This window comes from Mustela erminea, chromosome 14, assembly GCF_009829155.1.
Source record: "Mustela erminea isolate mMusErm1 chromosome 14, mMusErm1.Pri, whole genome shotgun sequence".
Classification (NCBI taxonomy): domain Eukaryota; kingdom Metazoa; phylum Chordata; class Mammalia; order Carnivora; family Mustelidae; genus Mustela; species Mustela erminea.
In genome coordinates, this window is record NC_045627.1 from 1044720 (window position 1) to 1058680 (window position 13961).

Here is a 13961-nt window from a genome sequence, read left to right on the forward strand (position 1 = left end):
CTCCGGTTCCTGCTCAGGAGCTTTTGTTCCCTGAACACTTTCCGTAGAGCTTTGGAGATCGGAATGAAAATGGTGGCTGCCCAGTCTCCAGCCCGTAGGATCAGAGCTCGGGGTCCCGCTCCTGAGTGCGCCCTTGCAGAAAAGCCGACAGTCCCTCCCGTCTCCCTGGTCTCCCGCCTGTGACCAAGTGTTTCTGTCTCTAGCACACGGCCCTGTTTGGAGTCCCCAAACCCAGATTACTGCCTCCAGAGAAGGAAGGGGAGTCTCCCCAGATCTGCCACTTCTGGGGTCCCCGCTCGAAGAGCAGTCCCCCAACTGTGCTGCAGATCATGGTTCAAGGTAACCCCGAGCTGAGAGTTCACTCCTCCGGCTCTGTCTCTGTAGCCGGCTTCCCCACTCTGATACCTGGGAGCTCTGTACACTCAGACACCCCAATCCTTCTGTGACCCCATGGGACCTGAGACCTCACTGTCCCCACGAGGGCTCCACCCCTGCTTAGCCTCTGGAGTGACGTCCTTCAGTGGAGCAGACTTTTAAAAGTTCTGATTTTGTGCTCTGTTGCTCCCCGCTTGCTGGGAGCTGGCCCCTCCCCGCACAGTCTATCTCGCCAAGTTGCTTCGGATTCACTTCTCTGCTCACCCTACTTATCAGAAAGTGGTCGATTTTCTGTTCCTGGAATTGCTGCTCTTCTCTTCAATCTCCTGTTGAGTTTGTGGGTGTTCGGGATGGTTTGATACCTATTCAGCTGAACTCCTGCGACTTGATGTCATCTTACTCTGCTACTCCTCCGCCATCTTGACTCTGAGTCACCCAAATAAAAAAATCTTAAAAAAACAAACAAAAAACCACTTCTTACATTTAACAAATTAACATTTAACCTGTTATGTAGAAATTTTATTCCCCAGTTCCTAGTTTTTCTTTTAACTTTATCATGGGTTTGTATTCAGGAGTTTGTTTTTTGTTTTTTTTTTTAAGATTTTATTTATTTATTTGACAGACAGAGATCACAGGTAGGCAGAGAGGCAGGCAGAGAGAAAGGAGGAAGCAGGCTCCCTGCGGAGCAGAGAGCCCGATGTGGGGCTCGATCCCAGGACCCCGGGATCACGACCTGAGCCGAAGGCAGAGGCTTTAACCCACTGAGCCACCCAGGCGCCCCCAGGAGTTTGTTTTTAACAGCTCTTTCTTCTTCTACTTTGACCCCCTTCATCCATTTCCCCCACCCACCTTCCCCCATCCCCGGCAACTGCCAATCTGTTCTTTGTATCAAGAACTGGGTTTTGCCGTTCTCTGTTTGAATCATTTCACTTAGTATCATACCCTTCAGGTCCTTTCATGTTGTCACAAATGGTTTTTAATGGCTGAATAGTATTCCATTGTGTATACAGTTGACCTGTACATAACAAGGGTTTGAACTGCACAGGTCCACTTACACATGGGGTTTTTTTTTATAGTACAGTACTGTAAACATATTTTCTTTTCCTAATGAATTTTGTTATAACGTTTTCTTTTCTCTAGTTTACATTAAGAATATAGTATGTAATACATATAATATACAAAATACTTTTTAAAAAGACTTTATTTATTTATTTGACACAGAGAGAGAGATCACAAGTAGTCAGAGAGGCAGACAGAGAGAGGGGGAAGCAGATTCCCTGCTGAGCAAAGAGCCCAATGGGAGCTCCAACCCAGGACCCTGAGATCATGACCTGAGCCGAAGGCAGAGGCTTAACACACTGAGCCACCCAGACGCCCCCAAAATATGTTTTAATCCACTATTTGTTGTTGGTAAGGCCTCTGGTCAACAGTAGGATATTTAATAGTTCAGTTTGTGGAGAGTCAAGAGTGGTATAGAGATTTTTGGCTACACAGGGGTTGGAGTCCCTAACCCCTGCGTCATTCAAGGGTCACATGTATATTTACTTTCATGTGTCAGTGGACACTTGGTTTGCTTCTATTTCTTGGTTATTGTTTAAATGATGCTGCAGGGAACACAAAGGTGAAGATCTCTTTTCAAGTTACTGTTTTAATTTTCTTTGAATAAATACCCATGAGTGAAATTGCTGGGCCATAGGGTAGTTCTATTTTTAACTTTTTGAGGACCTTCCATACTGTTTTTCATAGTGGCCACACCCATTCACATTCCCACCAACAGAGCACAAAGGTTCCTTTTTCTCCACATCCTCGCCAACACCTGCTGTCTCTTGTCTTTTTGATATTAGCCATTCTAACCAGTGTGAGATGATATTTCATTGTGGTTTTGATTGCTTTTCCCTGATGATGACATTGAGCATCCTTTCATGTACCTCTTGGCCATCTATAAGTGTTCTTGGTAAATTGTTTAATCAGATTTTCTGGCCCTTTTTAAATCAGATTACATGGGGTTTTGTTTTGTTTTGTTTTTGCTATTGAGTCATATGAGTTCTTGGGTTATTAGTCCCTTATCAGCTACATGATTTGCAAATATTTTCTCCCATCAGTATTTTGCCTTTGCATTTTGTTGGTGGTTTCCTTCACTGTGCAGAAGCTTTTTTAGTTTGATGTCATCCCACTTGCTTATTTCTGCATTTGTTTCTTTTGCTTTTGATGTCAGATTTAAAAAATCATGTGAAAAAGCTTGTCACCTATGATTTCTTCTAGGAGTTTTACAGTTTTGGGTCTTTGTCTTTATTCTAGTTTAAGTAAATTTTCATGTATGTTGTAAGATAGTGCTTGATTTACTTTTTTTTTTTTTGCATATGCTGTCCAACTTTCTTAAGACCATTTATTGAAGAGACTGTCCTTTCCCCATTACATATTCCTATCTCCTTTGTCATAAATTAATCGACCATATATGTGTGGGTTTATTTCTAAGCTCTCTATTCTGTTCCATTGTTCTATGTGTCTGTTCCATACTGTTTTAAAGACTACATCTTCATAATATACTTTGAAGATAAGGAGCATGGTGCCTCTAGCTTTGTTTTTCTTTTCCAAGATTGCTTTGGCTATGAGAGTCTTCTGTGCTTCCATACAGATGTTAGGATTGTTTGTTCTATTTTTGTGAAAAAGGCCATTGGAACTTTGACAGGGATTGCACTGAATCTGTCCATTATGTTAGGTAGCATGGACATTTTAACACTATTGATTCTTCCAATCCATGAGCACAGAGTATCTTTCCACTTATTTGTGTTGTTTCAATTTCTTTCATTAATGTCATGCACTTTTTAATATAGAGGTCTTTCACCTTCTTAGTTAAATTAATTCCTAGGCATTTTGTTCTTTTCGGCGCAAATGTAAATGGGATTGTTTTCTTCATTTCTCTTTCTGACACCCTAAACAAGTGTATAGAAATGCAACAGATTTCAGAGTATTGGTTTTCTATCCTGCAACTTTACTGAATTTGTTTATGAGTCCTAACAGTTTTCTGATGGATTCTTTAGTGTTTTCTGTATTGTATCTTGTCACATCCAAAGGTTGACAGTTTTACTTCTTCATTTCCAATTTGGATGCCTTTTATATGTTTTTCTTGCCTAACTACTCTGGCTAGGACTTCCAACACTATGTTAAATAAAAATGGTGAGAGTGGGTATCCTTTTCTTGTTCCTGATTTAAAAGGAAATCCTTGCAGCTTTTCACCACTGAGTATGATATTAACTGTGGGTTTGTCAAATACAGCCTTTATTGCATTGAGATATGTTTCTTCTATGCCTAGTTTGTTAAGAATTTTTATCATGAATGATCATTGAATTTTATCAGATGCTTTTTCTATATCTATTGAGATGATCACACGAATTTCATCCTTCATTTTGCTTATGTGGTATATCACATTGACTGATTTGGGGGATGCTGAACTATCTTCCCATCTCTGGAATAGATCCCAGTTGGTCATACCGTATGATGATCCTTTCAGTGCATTAAATTTGAATTTAAATTTGCTAATATTTTGTTGAGGATTTTTGTATCTATGTTCACCAGGGGACATTGGCCTGTAATTTTCTTCTCTGGTGGTATCCTTGTCTGGTTTTGATATCAGCATATTGCTGGCCCCATAAAATGAATTTGGAAGGATTCCCTCCTCTTATATTTTTTGGAAGACTTTGAGAAGGATTAGTATTAATTTTCTTCCAACGTTTGGTAGAATTCATCAGTGAAACCATCTGGCCTGGGACTTTTGTTTGTTGGGAGGTTTTTGATTACTGATTTAATCTCCGTACTAGTAATTGGTCTGTTCAGATTTTCTCTTTCATCATGATTCAGTCTTTGTAGCTTGTATGTTTGTAGGAATTCATCAGTTTCTCTAGGTTTGTCCGAATTGTTGGCACAAAGCTACTCATAGCAGTTTCCTATGATTTTTTTTTTGTATTTCTATTGTATCAATTGTAAATCTCTTTCCTTTCTTATTTTAAGTATTTTAACACCTAGCATCTTTTAAACCTCAGCAACCCTATGAAGAAGGCACAGCTATCTTCCCTCATATTACAATGAGGGAACCAAGACATAGCGAATTTGGACATTGCCATGTTCTTCAAAAATCCTGGCAAGGCCAGAATTTGAACCCAGGGTAGAGTGCCAGGATTTGGGTCTCGGATTGTGGCTATCTGATGCCTGCACAGCTAGACCAAAGGCAGCTCTGTGGCTGGCAGCTTTCCTAGGCAGGCCTGTCTGTGTTTTCCAGCCAAGAGAATCTAAAAGTTGAGAAATGAGGATGAGATAGAAGGGGTACTCATGATGAGAAAAGCAGGGAGAGAAGTAGCTGGCAGAAACAAGTGGGCTCAGACCTTACGTTGTTAAGTTAATTAAGTCAAAGTGAGTTAAATTCATTAAGTTAGGCCAGAAGGGTACAAAGGGTGGGTCAGGTAGTAGCCAAGCAGCCATTTCTACAGGGAAAAGACAAGGATTCTAACTGGACAGAGTCTGGAAGATCAAGTGGGGAAAGGCTTTGACGCATGGATGGGATTGAGGCCACAACTTGTCCAGCCGCAGGAATGGGTTGCAGATGAGGTGTGAGGGGATGAAGACCTGAGGAGGGAGGCGGAATGAGGAGGGGGTAGGGTTGACTGACAGGCACACACCTCCCTGAAAAGGTACGTTTTCTTCAAAGAGAAGAATCAGATGTTCATAGAAGCTGAGCATGCGGAAGATGGACTATCAGTGCATGAGCGGTCACTCCCACAGTTAATTATCCTGTACCTCACCATGTGCCTGTGTAATGTGTGTCACGTGCACGATTCTAATTCTCAAAACCATTCAAGATAGATGCTGAAACTTCTGCATCCCTGTGGAGGGAATTACAGCCCAGAATGTGTAAGCAACCTCCCCAAGGACACACAGGAAATTACAGAGTAGGAATCTGAAGTCAGGATGAGCTTGCTGCAATAGTTAGGGCAGAGGCTAAGTTGCTGTACAAAGACACCTATAGAATAGTGAGTTACATAAGATGGAAGCTTCTTTCTTTCTCACATAACAGACTGGAATTCAGAGGCCCAGGAAAGTGGGTTGGCTCTGCTCCACAATGTTACTCAGAGACCCAGGCTGCTTCTGGCATGCATCCCAGTGATGTCTGAGGGTGCTGTCCTCAACTGCATGGTTGAAGTTGGGTCCTTACAGTATTTGTGTCTTTGCAGGGAATAGCACCGTCTGAGAAAAGTGGCCTTTTCATGAATAAGGCTATCTGTAATAAGATTGCTCTTGCTCACAATGATTTGCCTAGACTTGGTTATGATTTCTGATTAAGATCTGATAGGCAGGCCAGGAGATCTAGGCTGGTGCTCATGTGCCCAGATAAAACCAAGGGGGCTCCGAATAAAGACTTTGAAATTTTGGCCCCATGCTGTTGCTTCTGGTTTTATGGATGAATGACAAGTTCATGAGAGGCGCTGTGAGACACAGCACAGTGTTTGGGCTTGAGGTGACGAGAGGACCCTGACAGGACAGAGCTGTGGTTTTGCTGGGTGAAATGACAACCAGGCTTCTGATAGTGCCAGAAGGTATTCTTCCATGACTCAGAGTGGTGGCAGGGAGGTGGCTCATTTTCCATGAGCTATTTGGCTCATGGAGAAGGTTCAAGAGATGACCTTGGTTGAAAATGGCAGACGAAGACTCACAGTCTTTAAATAACTAATATAACTCAGAATCACCATGAAAAAAATATAAGTACATGAAGTACAAAGAAAAAGATGTAAATTCCTCTGCTATTTCACCACCCAGAGATAGCCCTTGATATATATTTTTTTCCCAAAATTTCAGTCACAGCCAACATACATTTTTGTGTCTTGCTTTTCTCCTGCATGGGGCCAGAGGTATAGGCATGAGTGGCTACTTCTGGCTGTGAGGAAAAGAGTTTACTTTCCATCTCGTGCCCTGCATTGTAGCTGCTTGTTGACTATGGAGCAGGTCCTTAGCTGGGAAAGGTCGAGAGCAGGGTAAACCGATGGATGCCCATCATCCCAGATGGTACCACTCTCGATACTCAGAGCTGTCATTTCCAAGACGTTCTTCTGTCTGTCTAGGACCTAGGAACCATTGCCTGTTTAAGCTCACAAAAGGAAAGTAAAGTACAGTGCCAGAGCTGAAAGGGAACGGGACTGAGTATTGCCTGGTCCAGCTCTTTACTCCCCAACCAGCAGAGGGTTCAAGCAGAGCTTGCCCCCTGGGATCACACAGAGGATAATCAGCAGATGGTCTCTCTGTGTCTATGCTCTGTCCACCCACAACCCACCTTCCCCGGAATAGGAATAGGGAAGCCCCACACCCTCTGAGCTAAGGGCAGCGACAATCCACGTTAGGCCAATTCTGGTCTCCGGGTTCTCCTCCACCACTGTGCTGCCAAGAGGGGCGAACACAGCCATTCAGCCCTTCAGTTCAGACTGTGGTGGGTCCTGTCCCATTATCAGGCAGATAAGTAGGCCATTACTTTCTCTCCAGTGGCTCAGAACACCCCCACAATGACCTGGAATCACTTGCCTTTAATCTCATGGACAATGGGATTTGCCTCCTTTCCTTGCATAGGTCAGGTGGTTCCAGATGTGGAATGGCCCTGGACTTTGGTAGCAGAGTATGGGGACATGTCTGTCCTCACCCTCCTAGCTGTTGACAAGCCCACGTTGAAGTTTAGGATTGACCTCATCTATTCTCTCGACTGAGAACAAAATTCTCAGCCACTCCTTTTAGCATAATCCATTTTTCAACTTCAGGCTCAGTGATGGGCTCAGGCTTCTCTTCAGTCTTTGTGTGCCTTCCGTGTAGACCTGGGCTCTCTCCAAGAAGGCAGAGTGAGCTAGGGAGGAGGGAACCACCCCTCCTCAGCCCCTAGAACTAATGCCAGCTCTTGGGGAGGGGGGGTGCAGCCCTTCTCTGTGTCTCCTGATTAGAGTGCTCGTGGCTTCCTCTGAGTTGGTAACCACAGCCAGCATCAGCATAGCGCTTATTACGTGTATCAAGTCCTGTACTGCTGTCTAGGAGAGAGTATACTAGCCAAGCTCTTTGTCTCTATTCCATTCTCACTTTTCACAGTGACTTGTGAGTTGGTTCCATTGTGATTCCCACTTACTGAGGATCATTATTGTTAGATCCTACAAAACCACTTCCCCATCTTACTTTGGCCATAAAGGATCCAGATCTCTATGGAGGACATCAACTGGCTTCCATATTGTATGGCTTTTGGAGGGATGGAGAGAGTGGGGTGTGTATCCACTCCCCTGGCTCCCCTCCCTGCAAGGTGGCCTGGGCTGGGCATGTGTCTCATAGCCTGTTGCTCGCTGGGCTCTCTCTTCTTCTAGGCCCCCTCTTCTCATTCTTTCCAAACCAGGGTGGTTGGCGGCCCTGGGCTCTTGCACGAGTCCCCAGGGTTCCCTACGCTCTGCCCACAGGAATGAATTCTCTTGTGAGTAGCCCCCTCCAGTTATCCTAATTTGGGTGTGCCATCTGCCGCTGCTGGAACCCTCACCGACAAAGGCCCCATGACATTTGTTAATTTGCCCAAGATCACAGTACAGCTAGGAAGGGGCAGAGCTGGGGTTCGAACCCAGGCAGTCTGGCTCCCAAGCCCACACTTTTAACCTTCGCGTTAAAACCTCTCACTGGAAAAAGCGCTGGTCAGGAACTCAGAACGCAGGTCTGTGCTCTCCCACTGACCAGCTCTGCAGCTCTGAGCAGATAATGCTATCTCTCTGCCTTCCGTTGTCAAGGCATAAAATGAGTCTGCAGGGCTGTTCCTTTCCATTCTACCTTGCTAGTTTCTGAATCCCCGCTCAAGGTCTCTCTTAGACCTGCGCTTCTCGGGGTCTTTCTCTGCTGCCAGTTTTTGCTACAAAAGCTTGCATTTAACTACCCAAAACAACAGAGAACACAATTTGTAGGGGCAATGTTGCACTAAATGAAGTTGTTCTCTGTCGTAAAAGGTGTTCTGCTTCAGGGGAGCTCTCCTTCCTCATTATAGTGCAAACGTGGGTCCCAACTTGCTCCTCTTGTTTATTTATTTTCCTTCTCTCCAAAGTCCATTTAATTAAATAACAAAACAACAAAAGGAAGCTTTCTTCATGGCATAGAGCTGCAGTCTTCCTGCAAAAAATGCTGAGCACAAGGAAAGCCAGCAGGCCCCTTGTTACTGCTGCTTGGTGAAGCTTGCTTGCTTTTTTATGAGCATCAGGTGGCTGAGTGCCAGCCACAGAAATTAAGTGTGGGTTTTGGTTAAAGAGATGGTGAACAACCTGGACCAAATGCAAGCTGGTCTTGGACGTTGGGTCAAGGAGTTTTATGACTGAAGACCACCTAGGGGCAGTTTCATTTTTTTAAGTCTCCCAGGGAGCTGGGCAAGGAGAGTCTGAACAAACAGAGTGAAGGAGGTTAGAAAGGACAAAAGGGGATGCAGAACAGTAGGGACATGGTGTGGAGAAACAGGAAATGCAAATTGGGGAGATTTTGTAGACACAATCACCCCAAAACAGGATAGCTCCCAAGTAACCCAGCCCCCATCCCCACCCTACTACCAAGACAAGGGAAGGTCAAGGGACCCTAGATTTGATAGCACTTATTTAATATGAAAAATAACAGAGGGCCTTAGTGGGCCATAACTTCACAGAGTGGTCATTCTTCAAGACAAAAAGGCTACATGTTTTGAATTTTCACCCGCATTGCTTGGGCAAAACCAGGACTCAGACTAGGGTCTGTTGGCAGTAAAACCTGTGCTCATTTCTTCATACTATAAGTTCCCAAACCTGGGGAATTGAAAAAACGTAGATTCTTAGCTCCCATCCCTGACTTACTGAATCAGAAAATTCAGAGAGAGTAGCTTATGAATCAATATTTTTAAAAGAGGGCCACAGTGATAGGGGATGGGAATGGCCTATAAATAATTCGGGGACCAGAGAGCATGTGGGAGAGACGAGAGTGGTCATGAGTTGACAATGGCCAAAGCTGAGTGAGGAGCTCATGGGGGCTTTACTATTCTCTCTGCTTCTGTGTGTCTTTTAATTATTCCACAATAAGCCATGAAGAAAAAAAACAAAAAGGATCATCAAGAAATCTCTAGATCAGCCAGACTGGACACTCCCTCATCCTCTATTACACACTGGATGGCCTTGCCAGTTTGTGAACAGGTTTTGAGGACTGAAGTCAAGTGTCTCATCTGGAAGGGACTTAAGTCTTACCTGCTTCCCAGCTGGCAGAGCCGTCACCACTAAACATGGAATGTGAGAATCCAAGAGCCAGAAAACTCTCTCAATTCTCCCAGGGTCCTGACATCATCACCATAAACCACCCCCACAAGAGAGTAGTCAGTTTAGAGTAGGACATGCTCTTTTCCTAGGCTTGCTCAATAACCAGAGAAGATGGGTCACCTGGGTGGCTCAATGGCTAAGTGTCTGCCTTCTGCTCATGTCATGAACCCAGGGTCCTCGGATCAAGTCCAACATCTGGGTCCTTGCTCAGCGGGGAGCCTGCTTCTTCCTGTTGCTCCCCTAGTTCACTTTCCAGGGCTGCCCCCAGGTAAGCCAGGGCTGGGACAGTCCTGGAAGTCTGCAGCCCCTCCCCCACCTGCCACAGTCTTCTTATTTCCTGGGTCTCTCAGGTGCCTCACTCATGTGGACCACAGACCTCATATCTTCCTCCTCCTCCCTGTTTGGTGGTTGCCACTGTGTGCCATCAACAGCTGCTTTGCCCAGCTGTGGCCGGTGCTACGACAGGCACTAGGAAGCCCTCCCCACACTCGGGCCTCTACAGTGCCTGCCATGGTCCTGGCCTGCAGCCACCCATGGTGGAAGCTGGCAGGTAACAATCCCCTCATCTGTTCCTCTGCCTCCCAGATAAGCCACTTGAGCTCAGGCCTTTGCCTTGGGGGTCAGACTGGAGAGTCCACACTAAGACAGTTGGTATTGGAAGGGGCTGGCGGTAGATCCTAGGTCTTGGGTCATTTGTGAGTTGGCAACAAGGACCTGGTTCTTGGTGGGGAGTGGGGAGTGAACACCCCCCCCCCCCGGCACGCTGTAGCAGCACAATCAGGAAGATCCCCTTCTCCTGTGTACAGCTAATCCCAGCTCATTGCTCGTCATCAGGCAATGGCAGCCCAGCATAGGAACCTACCATGTCCCAGGTGTAGACGGACCTTCCAGACACTGCCCTGTGATGCCGCACCTGGGACTCTTGACATCACTACCCCAAGCTGCCAGCTGCCACTAGCTAGCTCCAGGAGGCCAAGGGATGCTGGAGGGAACCGGGGGGCGGGGCGGGGAAGAAGGGACCTGCTCCTCCCTGCTTGCTTCCCATCACTGCCAGGGGGACTCTGCAGGATTCTTCATTCTGGAGGTGAACTTGGTCCCAATAATAGTTAGTCCCAGTTCATGATTTTTCCCATCATCAGTTTCCCCTCGGACACATCAGTACCAGCTTGTGGGTGCCCCCTACTCAGACAAACTCTACCTTAGTCTTGTGGTCTCAGTGGCTGTTCCGGTTTGCCTGCGACTAAAAGGTTTCCAAAAATGCAGGACGTTCGGTACTGACATTAGCGTAGTTCTGGGCAAACTGAGACGCTTGGTCTCCATGTTCCCTTCGTACCCGCCCATTTCCCCAATATCTGTTTTTAAGTTCTCTATGTTAAATTTTCTATGTTAAAAATAATTAGTGTGGTTTATAACATCTGACCAAAACCTGACTAGTCCCCGATGCGGTGTCCTTGACAGAAAGTGCTCTGGCTTCCCCAGGGTCACTAGCACTGGGCCAGGATGGGGGCGATGGTGGGCATCACTGGGGAATGTTAGGCACATGAGTGCACCAAAGGAAGGACCACAGCAGACCCAAGTCAGCCAGCCATTGGAGGGGGTGCAGAATGGCAACGGGGCTCTGTGGTAGCATGGAAAATCTGCTGCCTGCTGGAGCCAAGTCACAGTACTGCTGCAAACGTGGCCTTGGACCTGACAAAGTGTAGCAATGTCTGAATTAATGGCCACAGAAAGTATCTCATACTGACGTCTAGGGCTCCGTGAAGAATGGGACCAGAGGACCTGGAATGGGACATACGGGTTGATGTGCTCAAGAACCTTCTATCTTCCGATTTCCATCTCTGGCCTTGCCCTCTTTCTGGAGGGCAGCATCCCCACCTCACCCGAAGGTCATTGGAGGTCTCACCCGATGCAGGTGATTCACCCTTCTCCAGACTTCCTCCCCTAGGCCTCACCGCTGTGGGACCAGGGAGCAGCCAGCTTTTTCTGCCAAGGGACAGACAGCAAATATCTTGGGTTTTGTAGGCCACACAACCTCCATCCTAACTCCCACACTACATCACAAAAGCAGCCTCACAAACATGTACATGAAGGGGCAGGACTGGATTTCTAACAATACTTTAGTTACAAAAACAGGCTGTATTTGACCTACTGGCCGTAATTTGCCAGTCCCAGTTGTAGGCCAGTAATTAGACCTAGTATTTCTCAGCCTGACAGGTGAGAGAAGTGCTTTCCTTCTTCAGAAAGGGCCACAGAACCCAGCTGACATGGACACACATGATCTAGGACGTCCCTTCTGGGAGCGAATCTTGAAATTCCTGGCATGGAGGAAAATATAAGTCTAGAGAAGTGAGATGTCATTGACATGTGGAGAGTGTGGACACTCTCCCATGGTTCAAGGTTTACCATCCTCGAGAGGACCTAGAGCCTCCCCTGATCCGCTGTTGAGACCATGCCCTGCAGCTTGAAAATAAAGACGGCCTCAACCAAATGAGATATTAATGCCAGAACTCCCTGGGCAGCAGCAGGAGTATAAGGTGCAGGGAGGCAGGAATACAAAATTAGATTTAATATGTAAGATCAGAGTCTCCCAATTAACCATTGGGAAAGCCCAAGCTCTTCACTAGTCAGATAAGGACTATGTCAGTGAGGGGCTCACCAGCATTGCTGAGAAGCTCCTGGTGACCGTCCCTTCTTGGGCTCCCCTGGGTCACTGGGAATGACAGCCTTCAAGAAGAGCACAGCACAGGTGACAGAGCTGAGCCATCAGAGGAAAAGCAGACAAATGACTGTCGGAGCAGAAAGGTACAATAGCAGCCTAGACCCTTATTTGCAGGAATCTGGGAGCAGTGACTAAGAGACCATGATGCTCCTCATGGTCAGACTGCAGTATTTGCTTGGACTGGGCAACTGAAGAGGAGCAGCAGGTGAGCCGAAGACCGATGTCCGCTGCTGCCATGGAACACCGTGGTCCTGGGTGCCTGGGTGGCTCAGTGGGCTAAGCCTCTGCCTTCGGCTCAGGTAATGATCCCAGGGTTCTGGGATCGAGCCCCGTGTCGGGCTCTCTGCTCAGTAGGGAACCTGCTTCCCTCTCTCTCTGCCTGCCTCTCTGCCTACTTGTGAGCTCTTTCTCTCTCTGTCAAATAAATAAGTAAAATCTATAAAAAAAAGAAAGAAAGAAAGAAAGAAAAAGACAGAAAGAAAACAAACCGTGGTCCTTTGCCCAATTTCCAGACCTGAACCATTTGTCAGACCCAGAGCTAATCACTGGAGGGGAGCCTGGGTGTCCTTGAGGAATGACCTTGCAACATCACAGCAAGCACACACAGTAGTGATTACTTCCTTCATCCGTCTCCAAAAGGACCTATGGCTATTTCTCCTGAGGGAAAGGAAGGACATAGATCTTTGAAGAGCTGTGGATACAAGATCCAACCTAAAATCAATACCACAAGACCCAAAATGCCATCACAAACCCCTGCTGATGTGGGGGAACTTCTGGCTCCAAATCCATCTCACCGTGAGTTCAATGGATCCAGACCCCTACCTCCCCCACCCCCATGTTCATTTCCCCCGTCCCTGAGTTTATACTCGGAATGGACTTACGTGATGGCTGGTGGAGCACTCTTATGGAGGGAGTAAGAACCACAGTGCTAAGAAAAGCCAAGTGGAGACTCTTGAAACTTTCTCATTCTGGCTAAGATAGAAAATCAGAAATAACGTCTCATTTTGGGTTAGAATGTCACCTCCAAAACTTAAAGAAGGCAGAAGGCTACTAAACTGCCCTGTGAAGTCATTTCTCTGGTGAATTCAAGAGAAGTTGTCATTTGTATTTTATTTGGCATTTTAAAAAATGTGAATATAGTTGCCACACATTGTTACATTAGTTTCAGGTGTATAACACAGTAATTCAACATCTCGATACATTATGTTATGATCGTCACAAGTGTAGCTCCCATCGCTCACCAGAGTGCTATTACTTAGCTCATTCTCACTGTTACAGAAGAGAGCTTTCCAGCTCTCTATGTCCTAGGTAGAAGAAGAAATCAATCTAAAATTTTTAATAGAAAATTTAAGGCATCTTAAAAATGTGTTCCAGGGGTGCTTGGGTAGCTCAGTCATTAAGTGTCTGCCTTTGTTTCAAGTCATGATCCCAGGGTCCTGGGATCGAGTCCCCCTTCTTGGTGGGAAGCCTGCTTCTCCCCCTACTTGTGTTCTTTCTCTTGCTGTGTCTTTCTCTCTGTTGGATAAATAAAAAAAACTCCAAAAAATGTG